The sequence below is a fragment of the Lepidochelys olivacea genome (genome assembly GCF_965140295.1).
Source record: "Lepidochelys olivacea isolate rLepOli2 genome assembly, chromosome: 15".
Classification (NCBI taxonomy): domain Eukaryota; kingdom Metazoa; phylum Chordata; order Testudines; family Cheloniidae; genus Lepidochelys; species Lepidochelys olivacea.
This window is the reverse complement of record NC_140425.1, coordinates 24,601,465-24,616,537: the sequence shown is the minus strand read 5'-3', so window position 1 is coordinate 24,616,537 and position 15,073 is coordinate 24,601,465. Positions and strand designations below refer to the sequence as shown.

General features: G+C 44.5%; 1 protein-coding gene across 1 annotated transcript in view; it reads left to right on the top strand.

Annotated features, from left to right (window-relative positions):
- The window catches only part of TMEM132C (transmembrane protein 132C), a 298,136-nt gene that overhangs the window by 105,564 nt on the left and 177,499 nt on the right, over window positions 1–15,073 (top strand). The window lies entirely within an intron of this gene.

Genomic DNA, 15,073 nt, shown 5'->3' with positions numbered 1-15,073 from the left:
CTAATGGGGCAGGTTCATGCTGTGGAACGCCGATTCTGGGCTCGGGAAACAAGCACAGACTGGTGGGACCGCATAGTGTTGCAGGTCTGGGACGATTCCCAGTGGCTGCGAAACTTTCGCATGCGTAAGGGCACTTTCATGGAACTTTGTGACTTGCTTTCCCCTGCCCTGAAGCGCATGAATACCAGGATGAGAGCAGCCCTCACAGTTGAGAAGCGAGTGGCGATAGCCCTGTGGAAGCTTGCAACGCCAGACAGCTACCGGTCAGTTGGGAATCAATTTGGAGTGGGCAAATCTACTGTGGGGGCTGCTGTGATGCAAGTAGCTCACGCAATCAAAGATCTGCTGATATCAAGGGTAGTGACCCTGGGAAATGTGCAGGTCATAGTGGATGGCTTTGCTGCAATGGGATTCCCTAACTGTGGTGGGGCTATAGACGGAACCCATATCCCTATCTTGGCACCAGAGCACCAAGCCGGCGAGTACATAAACCGCAAGGGGTACTTTTCGATAGTGCTGCAAGCTCTGGTGGATCACAAGGGACGTTTCACCAACATCAACGTGGGATGGCCGGGAAAGGTGCATGACGCTCGCATCTTCAGGAACTCTGGTCTGTTTCAAAAGCTGCAGGAAGGGACTTTCTTCCCAGACCAGAAAATAACTGTTGGGGATGTTGAAATGCCTATATGTATCCTTGGGGACCCAGCCTACCCCTTAATGCCATGGCTCATGAAGCAGTACACAGGCAGCCTGGACAGTGGTCAGGAGCTGTTCAACTACAGGCTGAGCAAGTGCAGAATGGTGGTAGAATGTGCATTTGGACGTTTAAAGGCGCGCTGGCGCAGTTTACTGACTCGCTTAGACCTCAGCGAAACCAATATTCCCACTGTTATTACTGCTTGCTGTGTGCTCCACAATATCTGTGAGAGTAAGGGGGAGACGTTTATGGCGGGGTGGGAGATTGAGGCAAATCGCCTGGCTGCTGGTTACGCGCAGCCAGACACCAGGGCGGTTAGAAGAGCTCAGGAGGGCGCGGCACGCATCAGAGAAGCTTTGAAAACCAGTTTCATGACTGGCCAGGCTACAGTGTGAAAGTTCTGTTTGTTTCTCCCTGATGAAACCCCCCGCCCCTTGGTTCACTCTACTTCCCTGTAAGCTAACCACCCTCCCCTCCTCCCTTTAATCACCGCTTGCAGAGGCAATAAAGTCATTGCTGCTTCACAGTCATGCATTCGTTATTCATTCATCACACAAATAGGGGGATGACTACCAAGGTATCCCAGGAGGGGTGGTGGAGGAGGGAAGGAAAATGCCACACAGCACATTAAGCACAGCACTTTAAAAGTTTACAACTTTAAAATTTATTGAATGACAGCCTTCTTTTTTTTGGGCAATCCTCTGTTGTGGAGTCGCTGGTTGGCCGGAGGCCCCCCCACCGCGTTCTTGGGCGTCTGGGTGTGGAGGCTATGGAACTTGGGGAGGAGGGCGGTTGGTTACAGAGGGGCAGCAGTGGCAGTCTGTGCTCCAGCTGCCTTTGCTGCAGCTCAACCATACACTGGAGCATTCTGGTTTGGTCCTGCAGCAGCCTCAGCATTGAATCCTGCCTTCTCTCATCACGCTGCCGCGACATTTGAGCTTCAGCCCTGTCTTCAGCCCGCCACTTACTCTCTTCAGCCCGCCACTTACTCTCTTCAGCCCTCCACCTCTCCTCCCGGTCATTTTGTGCTTTCCTGCACTCTGACATTATTTGCCTCCACGCATTCGTCTGTGCTCTGTCAGTGTGGGAGGACAGCATTAGCTCGGAGAACATTTCATCTCGAGTGCGTTTTTTTTTCTTTCTAAGCTTCACTAGCCTCTGGGAAGGAGAAGATCCTGTGATCATTGAAACACATCCAGCTGGTGGAGAAAAAAAAAGGGACAGCGGTATTTAAAAACACACATTTTATAAAACAGTGGCTACACTCTTTCAGGGTAAACCTTGCTGTTAACATTACATACATAGCACATGTGCTTTCGTTACAAGGTCGCATTTTGCCTCCTCCCACCGCGTGACTACCCCCTCAACCCTCCCCCCTCCCCGTGGCTAACAGCAGGGAACATTTCTGTTCAGCCACAGGCAAACAGCCCAGCAGGAATGTGTCCCTGAAGAAAAGCACCCTATTTCAACCAGGTGACCATGAATTATATCTCACTCTCCTGAGGATAACACAGAGAGAGAAAGAACGGATTTTGGTTGAATGCCAGCAAACATACACTGCAATGCTTTGTTCTACAGTGATTCCCGAGTATGTGTTACTGGCCTGGAGTGATAAAAGTGTCCTACCATGAAGGACGAAATAAGGCTGCCCTCCCCAGAAACCTTTTGCAAAGGCTTTAGGACTACATGTAGGAGAACCGCAAATGCCAGGGCAAAGTAATCCTTTCACATGCTTGCTTTTAAACCATGTATAGCATTTTAAAAGGTACACTCACCAGAGGTCCCTTCTCCGCCTGCTGGGTCCAGGAGGCAGCCTTGGGTGGGTTCGGGGGGTACTGGCTCCAGGTCTAGGGTGAGAAACAGTTCCTGGCTGTCGGGAAAACCGGTTTCTCCGCTTGCTTGCTGTGAGCCATCTACAACCTCCTCCTCCTCCTCCTCATCTTCTTCGTCCCCAAAACCTGCTTCCGTATTGCCTCCATCTCCATTGAAGGAGTCAAACAACACGGCTGGGGTAGTGGTGGCTGAACCCCCTAAAATGGCATGCAGCTCATCATAGAAGCGGCATGTTTGGGGCTCTGACCCAGAGCGGCTGTTCGCCTCTCTGGTTTTCTGGTAGGCTTGCCTCAGCTCCTTCAGTTTCACGCGGCACTGCTTCGGGTCCCTGTTACGGCCTCTGTCCTTCATGCCCTGGGAGATTTTCACAAAGGTTTTGGCATTTCGAAAACTGGAACGGAGTTCTGATAGCACGGATTCCTCTCCCCAAACAGCGATCAGATCCCGTACCTCCCGTTCGGTCCATGCTGGAGCTCTTTTGCGATTCTGGGACTCCATCATGGTCACCTGTGCTGATGAGCTCTGCATGGTCACCTGCAGCTTGCCACGCTGGCCAAACAGGAAATGAGATTCAAAAGTTCGCGGTTCTTTTCCTGTCTACCTGGCCAGTGCATCTGAGTTGAGAGTGCTGTCCAGAGCGGTCAGAATGGAGCACTCTGGGATAGCTCCCGGAGGCCAATACCATCGAATTGTGTCCACAGTACCCCAAATTCGAGCTGGGAACGTCGATTTAAGCGCTAATCCACTTGTCAGGGGTGGAGTAAGGAAATCGATTTTAAGAGCCCTTTAAGTCGAATTAAAGGGCTTCACTGTGTGGACGGGTGCAGGTTTAAATCGATTTAACGCTGCTAAATTCGACCTAAAGTCCTAGTGTAGACCAGGGCTTGGTCTCTTTCTCCTCCTGCCTCTGGAATGGTAAATGGAATGTGCTTGGCTTCTGGATGATGCATGCAACTGATTTTACTTGTGCTCGCCCATATTTTCTAACTCAAAGGAAAGATCTCCTGGGAGCTCTCTGCTTCATCCTGCAAAGCAGACTAAGCAGTGTCCTTTGCCTTCCGCACACAAGCTCCTTGGGGGCAGGGAGTGTGTGTGTGTGTGTGTGCTTGAACAGTACCTGCCATGGGGGGGCTTGATCCTGCTGGGGGCCTCTGGGTACTAGTACAATATTTCTATTACATAACAATGATACCGATCCACAGTTACACAGCTCAATGCGTTTGCCCACGACCAATGGCATTTTCCCTCCTTGGACCATAAATTTATCATCAGAGGTGTATTGAAATGCCTGCTAGAGTACAACGGGAACGTTTTTCACATGGCATGTTCAGTTTAGAAGCCCTGAGATTCCCAGATGTGGGCTTGTCCAGCTTAGCTCTCTCTACAAAGGTAAAATTTTAGAGCCGGGGGGGGGGGGGGGGAGGAGGAGGCTTTTCATTAACATAATCACCTTGGTGCTCTGTAAAAGCACATTCCAAAAGGTCTCTCTCTCACTCCTGTTGAACTCAATGGTGGGGTTTGTTTTGTTTTTGTTTTGTTTTTTTGATTGCTATTGCTATTGATTTCAATGAAAGCAGGATCATGTGCTAACTCAGAGGACATGGTTCTGTGATCTGTTCCCACCTTGAGTAGGATTCAGAGAGGCGAGTATTGTTGACTTCCACGTGACTATTCATACAAGTAAGTGCTACTCGATATTAAGGTTGCTGAAGCTGGCACAGATGTGAATTCATCCGTAGTCTGATCCTAACCCAATGTAAAACAATAACAAAACTGCCAGTAAATACATTATCCCAGAATGCACATGGCCTAACCGGTCATCAAGAGTTCTAGCACAGTGATCAAATCAGATTTTGTCTCCCTCTAAAGACTGGACTGCATAAAGGGATTTGAATTCACTAATGCCCTTGAGCGAATAGGCTAGGTCTTTTAGCTCAGTGGCTTTCAACTTTTCTTCAGAATTTTTTGAATGGCAATGCAGACCCCTTTGGAAATTTTACACCTACCCTGTGGACCCCCAGGGTCCATGGACCACAGGTTGAAAACCACTGTTCAATGGCAATGGCAACCTTTCACAGACCCCTTAAACATAGTCTGCAGAAAACCACTGTTTTAGCTAATGGGGCAGAGGCTCCTGCTTTTAGATCCAGAGGTCCTGTTACATGGTCTTTTACCCAACTGGCAGGGATGAAAAGTAATGAGAATGTCCTTAATAACCCCAGATTTTTAATAAGCTCAACTGATTTCAAGATTCCTTTCAGATGTTTTAAAATCCTTGCACTGACTGAAGGAGGGTGGCTTTAGCTAATCACCCCCTCCCCCGCCCAAGCTGGGCTTGGGAGCAATAGAGTGAATGCATCGGCTCCAGTGCAACGAAAGGGAACATGGAAAGTGCCAGGTATCCTAGATAATACAGAAGTGAATCTTGTTTCCATCTATTTTAGGAAAAGTGTCGTTAAGTGTGGCTGAAATTTTAAAGATGGAAGCAAAGCCGCTAAAGCTTATGTGGAAGCAAATAGAGATGGGGGAACACTGTGGGTGACTGGAGATTTGAGGGGTAGGAGCAGAGAGGTGGCTTTTGATTGCTACCTACAGAAACCCAGGGGGTCAGTATGGGAGACATGTTGGGAACTATTGCTATGACACCAAAGTGTTTGCTCTTAAAGATGAAAAATTATGTAGAGCACCAGCGAAGAGGTTTCAAAGGGAAATGTGTCTAAAATATATGGGTCACATTTTTTGAAAGATTTGTTTGCTTTTGATTCTTTATAATGTTTTCCATGGAGATTATCTTAAGTTCCCTTTTTGCCAAAAATATGGCATCTACATTTGCTAAACTTGAAACAGTGGCAAAAGTTTATAGAAAACCATATATATAAATATGAAATATGGTCTATATTAGTTTCAACCCTAAGACTTTTAACTTCTGCCTTTAATAGTCAGGTTTTTTTCTTCTCTTCTGTTGGCTTCATTTTAAATTGAAAATGGGATTATTTTAAAAAAAGATTTTGATTATACTCTTGCAGAAAGTAAAAATAGGACACGGTAATTAAAGGAAATAACTTTCTTTACTGGTTGGGATAAAAGTGCAAAGGTCTGTATTGCTCAGTTAGCCTTTCCACAGAAGGTTGCAAGTTTGGAATCCATCAGAGGATGGTAATGCCCGAAAGTCATTATTAGAACTGGTTGACAAATGCCAAGAATGTTCTGGGAGTACTGACTTAGAGATGTTAATGAATCCTCCCCAAGAAAAGTGCATCCTCCCTGCAGACTGCCAAATGTCTGTGCAGTCAAGTTGCGCCAAGATGTGTTTGAAGGGCAGGGCTGGTTTAAGGCAATCTGGGTCTCTAGATACACCATAACACACGGCTCCACCTGGCTTTAGCCCTGACCTCAGGCTCTAAACAGGTGACCTCGTTTTCATGGGTGCTGAGCACCCCTCCCCCCACTCTCTTTGAGTCCAATTCGTAGATTTAATCATTTAAAATAATTAAAAAAAAAAAAGACAGATGCAGCCCTTTCCTCTCACAAGCAAACCTCCCTTTGATGTCAATGGGAGTATTATTTGTGTCAGGACTACAGAGCTAGTCTTAATGAAAGCACGGCTGAAGATTGGCCAGCTTTTCTTTTCCCCTCTTAACTTGATTCAGTCTAAATGAATCGTTTGCTTTTTCGGACGATGTCAGCATGTCAGGTGAATGGGAAACACTGATCATGGGTGTTTAAAAAGTGCACAACACACCGGGGATGACGCACTCAAAGTCTTATAATGAAAGGGAGGATGGTCCAGTGTTTAGGGCACTAGTTTATCGCACAGGAGACCTGGGTTCAATCCCCTGCTCCACCGCAGACCTCCTGGGTGACCCTAGGCAAATCTGTTGGTCTCTCTCAGCCTCAGTTCCTCATCTGTAAAATGGGGATAACAGCACTGCCCTAACTCATGGGGGCATTACAACAATAAATACTAATAATAATACTAATAATAACAATAAATACTACTAATAATAAAATTACAACAATAAATACAGATACCATAGTAGCGGTGGTCAGAGAAGGACCTAAGAGAGTAAATCACCTAAGATATACACCTGTGAATGCCCAGAGGAAGGGTAAGAAGCATCTGCCTCAGACTTCTCTGGAAAAAAGAGGGTTTTCCTGTTGTCTTTGTGGGAGTAGGATCTGGCCCTTCACGTAAGCCTGTGCTAGAGTCCACAACTTGACCCTCCACCTCTTGGTCCTTGGGTTGACTGTGGTTGTGGATCAGGGTGAGCTTTCAATAGAATGATAGTGACTCCTGCTGGGTGATCTGAGCAGCACTAATATATTTGCCTCCCCTTTTGTCTTTAAGTGTACAGTACATATTGGTAACAATAGGTTTAAGGACTGGAGTGAGAGGCAATAGCAACAAATGGTATCTTTTCAGGTTGTAGTTAAGGGAGAATTGCCAAGGTTGTTTTGGCTTCATGTTTTCTCTCAGGCTGCCGAGGTGGAGAACAGGGGGGCGGGGGAAGTGTTTGGCTATTTGCCATTTCATTTACTAACTTACGGACAGTAGACAAATATGTCCATGCAGATGAATGTTTGCAAACATTTATTCATATGTGATACCAGTGATGCATCTCCAGACATCTGCCATTCTTTCATGGGAGAACGTTTGTTTGTTTGTTACTTGCTCTTCCTAATAAAGCAACTGCATCTACTTCCTTTGTCCACTGATGATGCCTTGCTGTGTCAAACATATTTGACAAAACGCAAAGAAGGAGTTGCTATTAAATGATTCCTAATCCGATTAACCCAGCTGTGCATCTGAGTGTTGCTCTGTGGAATTTGGAATTTTTGTTTTGTTTTTATCTGGGAGGTGTCCATATGTTTTCAACAAGGGCATCAGGTGTTTGAGGGGACTCATGAAGAGACTGAGAGCTCACATACAATGTATAATCCCTACCAAGACATGTCCTTTTCTGGATATCTTTCCCAGATGGGGGAACATCTGTTCTTTAAATTTGTCCTCTCAGATGACTTTAGGCTGCAGCTCAGAGATTCCAGAGGTGGGCCCAGGTGGCAACCTTCACATGTTTGGGGTATTAGGTGGAACCCAAACCATGGCTAGTGTTTAGCTTCAATGGTCCAAATGGCAGAAATATGAGATTGACTGAACGTGAGAGACTTTCAGCACCTGAAAGATGGAAACCTCAGGGCAGCAGCTTCTTTTTACAAGATGGTTGCTCTCTTGGGCTGCATTCAGAAAAGTATAATGTATTATTTGTATTATCATAGTGCTTAGGAGCCCCAGAAGATGTCCTTTCTGGTTTGGGATTTGACCTGGAATTATAACTTTCAGGTGGGCTCATATCTGGAGGTTCTATGGAGGCTAGGGCTTATTTCTGCTAATTGTAGACCACACACATACTCTACTACAGCGTTGGCTAATCTGTTTTCCGTAGACGTTGGCATTTCAACTGGCATTGGTACTTTTCCCCCTGGCAGTTAATAGAAGACTTCAGAAAATGCAATCCACACGCCAACAAAGTGATATTAAGGAGCCAGGTGGTGTGACAGATTGCTATTAGTGTCATTAGCAGTAAATATTTATAAGATGGTAGTGACGAAAGGCCCCAGTTGGCACTGAGACTCCAATGGGCTTTGCAGTTGTACAAACATAGATAAGAGACAGTCCCTTTCCAGCAAGGTTTACAGACTTTTTTGAAAGTGCAAGTTCGAGTCATAGGTAAAAATGTGCCTTGATGGACTGTAATCCTGGTCCTCTTTTGAGTGCATCACAAAGCAAACCTGACTGAGAGTCTCTTTCAGAATGACTCGGGGCAAGAATAGCAAGTGTACTGTAGAAGTGGGTATAGCACATATGAAGAAGTTTGCATAGATCTTGCCTATAGTATGTCTGGCTCTAAGTGTTTCTGTTTATCCTGTTTATCCTTTGGTTTCATGAGCACTAAGTTCTCTTATAAGTATGAACACACGTGTGCGCGTACGTTCTCTCTCTCTCTCTCTCTCTCACACACACACACACACACACACACACACACACACACACACACACACACACACACACACACACACACACACACACACACACACACACCCAGTGTACTTTCTGATCTAGAGCTGATGACCTAAGTGAAAGGCTCGTTAACCATCCAAAGTAAATCTTGGATTTGCGTATTTTTGGATTAAACATCAAGATCCCAAATTATTAGACCTTGGCAATGTTCCTATTTGCCTTGCTAAACGATCCCATTATCATTAATATGGTAAGACTTCTCCATGTAGGAAAATATTTACGGGGTCTTCAGAGACCACAAAATGAGCCATAATAAAAGAGTTCTTCCCAAGTTTGGCCATGCTAATTAGGGACATATGGTTGGTGGGGCTGTTGCTAACAAAATCTTTCAACGCCTCGTTTATAGGTCTACCTCCTGCCATCCATCACACTTCCATATAGTGGCAGGAGATGTCAGCAGAAGCTTTTTATTGCACCTTAAAGTAAGCTTAGTATGTGCTCTGCATTCAGGTGAAAGAGTGCAGCGGGATCCAAGTAGAATGTCTTATTGAAGGTGAGCCTTGTAACTATCTATCTGTCTCCTTTCTAGACTGTTCATCACCATAGTATCTGAACGTCTAAAAGGTGGTGATTGTGACTTTCACATTATGCCTATTTCCCCTGGACATCCGTGGGCCAGATTATTCTTTTCTTTACCCTGGTGTAAATGTGGAAAAAATTGAAATCTCTGGCCCAATATATCCAAGTAAAATGAATATTGTTGTAAATTTCAAATGTTTTGAAAATTTCTCCATTCAGTTGCTTTGACTTCATTATTCATTCTTCCTTTTTGTAGAAACTCAAGTGGTAGAAGTAATACACATTTTAAACCGTTTACTTGTTTCTTCAAACTGCAAAGTAGCTGGCTAGGATTCCCAAGATATTTTTGTAATTGCTTATGAAAAAGCTGTAGCTTTTGTTGTTGTTTTTTTACTTCATTGGAAAGGCAGAGGCATCAGGGAACGTGAAGTGTGGAGAGAGATGTAAACAGAAGCATCCTTCACTGTCAGAGGAACTTTTCGACACAAGTATGTTCAATCAATGCTGGCTCCTTCTCATTAAGCGGTGTCACTTAATTACAGCTCCAGGTGAAACAAAATGATTTGCCATCATCATATCTATTTAATCGATGTGATATAAATATAAGCTTTTTGCTCTTTGCATAATGAGTAAACATGATCTTTTTTTAATGTATTTTTATTAGCATTTTTAATAGGCTTCTCACGCACAAGCTCTCCATGCAAAGGATTTCCATAATAACAAAAGGCAAATGATCACGTCTTCCCACACTAGTCACTTCAGATAATGATGCATGCCAATTCCTGCTTCTCCCACAAGGGTGTATGCACCCTTATGCATGCAAACCACAGAAAAGGGCCCTGCAAAACGTGGGGGGAAACTGATGGTTAGCAGCTCTATCAACCCCTTCCCGGAACAGGACTGGAGAAGAAAGGAAAGATGATCCTAGGAAATGCCATACTTGATTGGACCAATGGCTGATGAGCACTGGAAAGGGACTTTGTTGGGTTATGAAGCACCTGCCCCCAGTCCAGATCACTAAGGCATCAGGTGAATAGAAGCAGAGACAACACTCTTCAGGCTGATAGGCTATGTGGCAGGGAGAATAGTACCCTGTGCGGTTAGCTAAGGAACTCTGCCACTGGTGAACTCTGTCACTGCCACTATGCTGCTCGCTGATGGGGGAGAAGCTGCAAAGGAGAGTTAAAGGATGCATTGACTTCTGCTTGAGAACTGGCCAGTGTTTAAGGCGGTGTGCCCTCTAGAGCAGCATCCCCCACCACCCGACCCTGCAGTGGCTGTTTGGAGGCATGTTGCTGCCTTCACGAGCAGGGAGTAGGGTGGCTTGGGTGAGGTCAGGGCTGATTTCATCCCTCTCCTTCATGTCCCTTCATATTGCAGGGCCCAGGCAGACTTTCATGTTTAAAGGGGTTTGAAATTTGAATTGTACCGCTCCTCGGTTATGCTCCTTGCTTGCTTTCATCCACTCACTCAGCTCACACAAATGAAACCCGGCTGACCAGTGCCACTCTGCTGGTTGTGGGATTGACTCTCCTCCCCACCGTCCCCTTCCCTCCAGCTCTGCAGGGAGAATGTCTAAAGCGCCTTCCCCCTTCTAAGCTTCTCCTCCCCATAACCTGTCTTTACGGAATTTGCATTTACATTGTGAAAAGAGTTCAGCTCATGTGAAGCGGAGGAAAAAGCCTTTTGCTCGTAAAACCTAAGTGTCGGTTCCAAACCCTAGTATCGGATCTGTTTGGGCCAGGTTTTGAAATCAATGCAAGTTAGATGCAATTGGCTCCTTGCTGCATCTTTTGGTGCCTAAATATCTTTCAAAAACTGGCCCAAACCAACTAGTGATTATGGTATCTGCCTTTTTTTTTTTTTTTAGTGCCCAATAGAAAACACCTTAAAAGGGCCTGATTTTCAAGAAGCGCTGAGCACCTACCCTCTGAAAATCGGCCTCACCTTGGACACCCCAAATCACTAGTCACTAATGAAAACCTTGCCCTTTTGCTAAATAACTAGGAAATAGTCCCCAAGTCCATCTTACCAGCTCAGAAATGAAACCTACTTGCCAGTCTTTACTATGATGTTGATAAGGGGAAAAATAACTGTCTCTTTTACTCATCCATCACAAGAAGTGGCTTTCCCTCGGGGGAGTGAGCAAGTAGAATTTTGCACCTTGCCTTAAACAGCTGGCATTTTTCTTGTGGCAAGGCCTAATATACCCATCACTCAGTGGTTTGAAAAGCCCCCATTTTCCTTCAAGTCAGAAAAATGCTCTTAAACTGAGTTCCAAAAGTCAGTGAATGCCGATGAGCAGAAATTCACAGAGAAGAAGATAATTGTGCCAACAGATCTGCAAGTTGACTCCAGTTCTCATAATTGGAGGGCGGGGGAAGAAATTGAGCTGAATTTCACCGACGTTCAGCTCATAACAATCCGCCAACTAGTTATAAAATAAGCCGATGTAAACCTATAATCTAAATAAGAATCCCATCCTCACTGGGTATGATCATTAAGAATACGACAGTATTGCATTTCTGAAGGATTCTGCAACTTTGCAGGTTGTCACTGAGAATGCTGGGCCAATTCCTGAATCCTTAATTAGTTTTAACTTGGTCATCAATGATGTATTTTGTGAAAAGTGAATAAAAACTCCAGGGTTTGACCCTTGAATTTGACAGAGGCAGATTGGAACAATCTTGCCTGACAGCTCACATGCACAGATTCTTGCTTTGCTTGTGAATGACATGGAAAACCAAGAATAAAAATGAGTGGGCCAGAAATCGTCAATACACTGAACATAAAAGGCAAGTAAGTGTGTATGAATATTCTGGTAGAAGCTTTGAAACAAATTAGTGAATTACGGTGTCTGCTGGATTGCAATCGTATTTTACAGTCATAGGAAACTATTCTGTTTGATATCAAAGCGCAATAAGGCAATATTTAAGTATCTATTTTATTTCAGTAGCACCCTGTCATAAATATAAAGGGAAGGCTAACCACCTTTAAATCCCTCCTGGCCAGAGGGAAAAGCCCTTTCACCTGTAAAGGGTTAAGAAGCTAAAGATAACCTCGTGGGCACCTGACCAAAATGACCAATGAGGAGACAAAATACTTTCAAGCTGGGTTGGGGGGCGGGGGAACCAAGGGTTCTCTCTGTCTGTGTGTTGCTTTTGCCGGGACCAGAGCAGGAATGCAGGTCAGAACTCCTGTAAAGGGTTAATAAGCAATCTAGCTAGATATGCGTTAGATTCTGTTTTGTTTAAATGGCTGATAAAATAAGTTGTGCTGAATGGAATGTATATTCCTGTTTTTTGTGTCTTTTTGTAACTTAAGGTTTTGCCAAGAGGGATTCTCTGTGTTTTGATTCTGATTACCCTGTAAGGTATTTACCATCCTGATTTTACAGAGGTGATTCTTTTACTTTAATTAAAATTCTTCTTTTAAGAATGTGATTGCTTTTTCATTGCTCTTAAGACCAGAGGTTTGGGTCTGTGTTCACCTATGCAAATTGGTGAGGATTTTTATCAAGCCTTCCTCAGGAAAGGGAGTTTAGGGCTTGGGGGGATTTTTTGGGGAAAGACGTTTCCAAGTGGGCTCTTTCCCTGTTATATTTGTTAGACGCTTGATGGTGGCAGCAATAAAGTCCAGGGACAAAAGGTAAAATAATCTGTACCTTGGGGAAGTTTTAACCTAAGCTGGTAAAAAAATAAGCTTAGGGGTTTTTTCATGCAGGTCCCCTCATCTGTACCCTAGAGTTCAGAGTGGGGAAGGAACCTTGACACACCCATTTAAAATTTCCCTACAGATCCTAGGGTTCTCTAATCTACTGTAGAAGCAGCAAATGTGCATTGACCTATGAGATGATTGGAGAAAGTTTAATTGAAGATTATTAATGGGATGACCACAGGTAACTATGTTACAATCTTCAGGTGGCCACTGAAACCATATTACTTTGTGGCGCTCATAGTCAAGTAGAGTTGGACTGTGTAGGTAGCGGGGCAGGAGTTGTACAATAGATTATGCAGGGTGTGGTGTTGGTAACACAATAAGTGGCTCATCCACTGAGTCAATACCAAACAAATTCCTCGTTCTCGTGTTTGATGGGTGCTGTTTTTCAGGTGAGACATACAATCAAGGTCCTGAACAGCTGTGGTCATTCTACTGTGACACTTCTCATACGAGATGCGGTGTGTTATCACCAGAGTGTCCTAGATAAACTCCAACTCAGGTCATTATTTTCTGTCTTAAATTCCTTTCTGCAGTTTCAGTTGTGTGTGGGATTCTCTTGCATTATTGCTGTACAGTCTTACACAGCTGCCCAATTTCAGTGATGAGTACAAATTTTCCCTATATAGTATAGCCCTTGCCTAAATCTCAGGGATATTGTGAGGTTTAATTAATTAATGTTAGTAAAAGTGCTTATAGATGTTTGGATGAAAGTTTCTATGTAAATATGAAGCCTTATCAGTTTTAGCTCAGTTTCTTCTTTGCGCCTGTATTTCTGCCATTCTCAGCACAGAGCAATCTGATTTACTGCGGTTTCCGTGTACTTACGCATGTCAGAAAATTGTTAATTTTCCAAAGCTAAAACCAAACCTCCCTGCATGCCCAGAAGAAAGAAAAGATTAACAAGATGCTGAAGGGGTCAGCTGTGAGAGTCTGCTCCACTGTCTGGTTATGATGGAGATTGATTACAATATCAGTACCATCTTTGCAGGGATGATGTAGCAAACATATATTTGTGGCCAGAAGTGACTGTCTATGTTAGGTCCTTATTGACTGTGTCTGGAACGGGTCACTGTATCTTTCGATCATGATTCCAGAAACAATATTTGGTTCTTTCTGCACATATTGACTTATAGACCGCATTTGGTTTTGGTTTTGTTTTTTTTAGAACGATCCTCATGCAGTTGTCCACCTATTTTAAACGATTACTGTGACATTTAGATATTTATATGTGGAATTTGGTTATAGTATATTTGCATGTAAAGGTGGCCAGTTAGACGCATACTTACCTATTTACATCTGGAGTTCTACACAGTTCACACATGGAACTGTAGTGATTGCTCGTGCAAATAATGTGCAGTTTTGCACAAGCAGTTTGGAAAACTCAGTCCCACAATGCAATCAAAGGTCGATGTCCTGAATCTGGTGACATGGATGCATGGGGTTCCCATGGGGCAGACTTGGTTAATATGGCTCCTTCCTCTTCTGTATAACCAATAATGGGCTTTTACTCTGAGCCTAGAAGTGGTCCTCCTGCTGTAATTTCCTCTTCCCCCTCCAGGCCCTATAGTCTGTGGAAATGAGGGAGCGAGTGAAAGAGGTATGTAACTTCAAATCAAAACTGTTCAGCAGCTGGAACAAGGAGGGGGAGTTTGCAGCTGAAGGCATAATGGCAATGGTTTGTTTTTTGTGCTGGTGTGGCAGCAGATAAGGCAGGATTCCACAGTGGACCCACAGCAGCACTAAGTCGATGATCAGCTTACAAGGGGAGCAGAAAACAAATCGCGTAGGCCCTGGCAATAATGTGGCCAAGATGTGTGGGGAAAATACTGTAACCTGGCCTCACAATAGCAAAATTACACATCGAAGCATCTTTCAAACAATGTATTCACAGCAAAACTGCATGTGAGTCCCTTTGCCCTGAGGGCTGCCTTCCTGTGTCTTCAGGGTTACTGCATTGTTACTCCTCTCTTCCCTCATTATCTAACTTTCTGGGGTCCCTACAGCCCCCTATTCTGCTATGGCCCCCAGAGTACAAAGGGTCTTCCCAGTGTGTCAGGAAAAGGCATGGAGTGGCCAGGGTCAAGCAGCTATCTGAGCACTTCACAATACTAAATGTATCCTCACCAACCCCACGAGGTAGGGCAGGGCTGTTGATTTGCTCAAGGTCCCACAGGAAATCTCTGGCAGAACCGAGACTTGAACCCAGTTCTCCCAAGACCTAGATT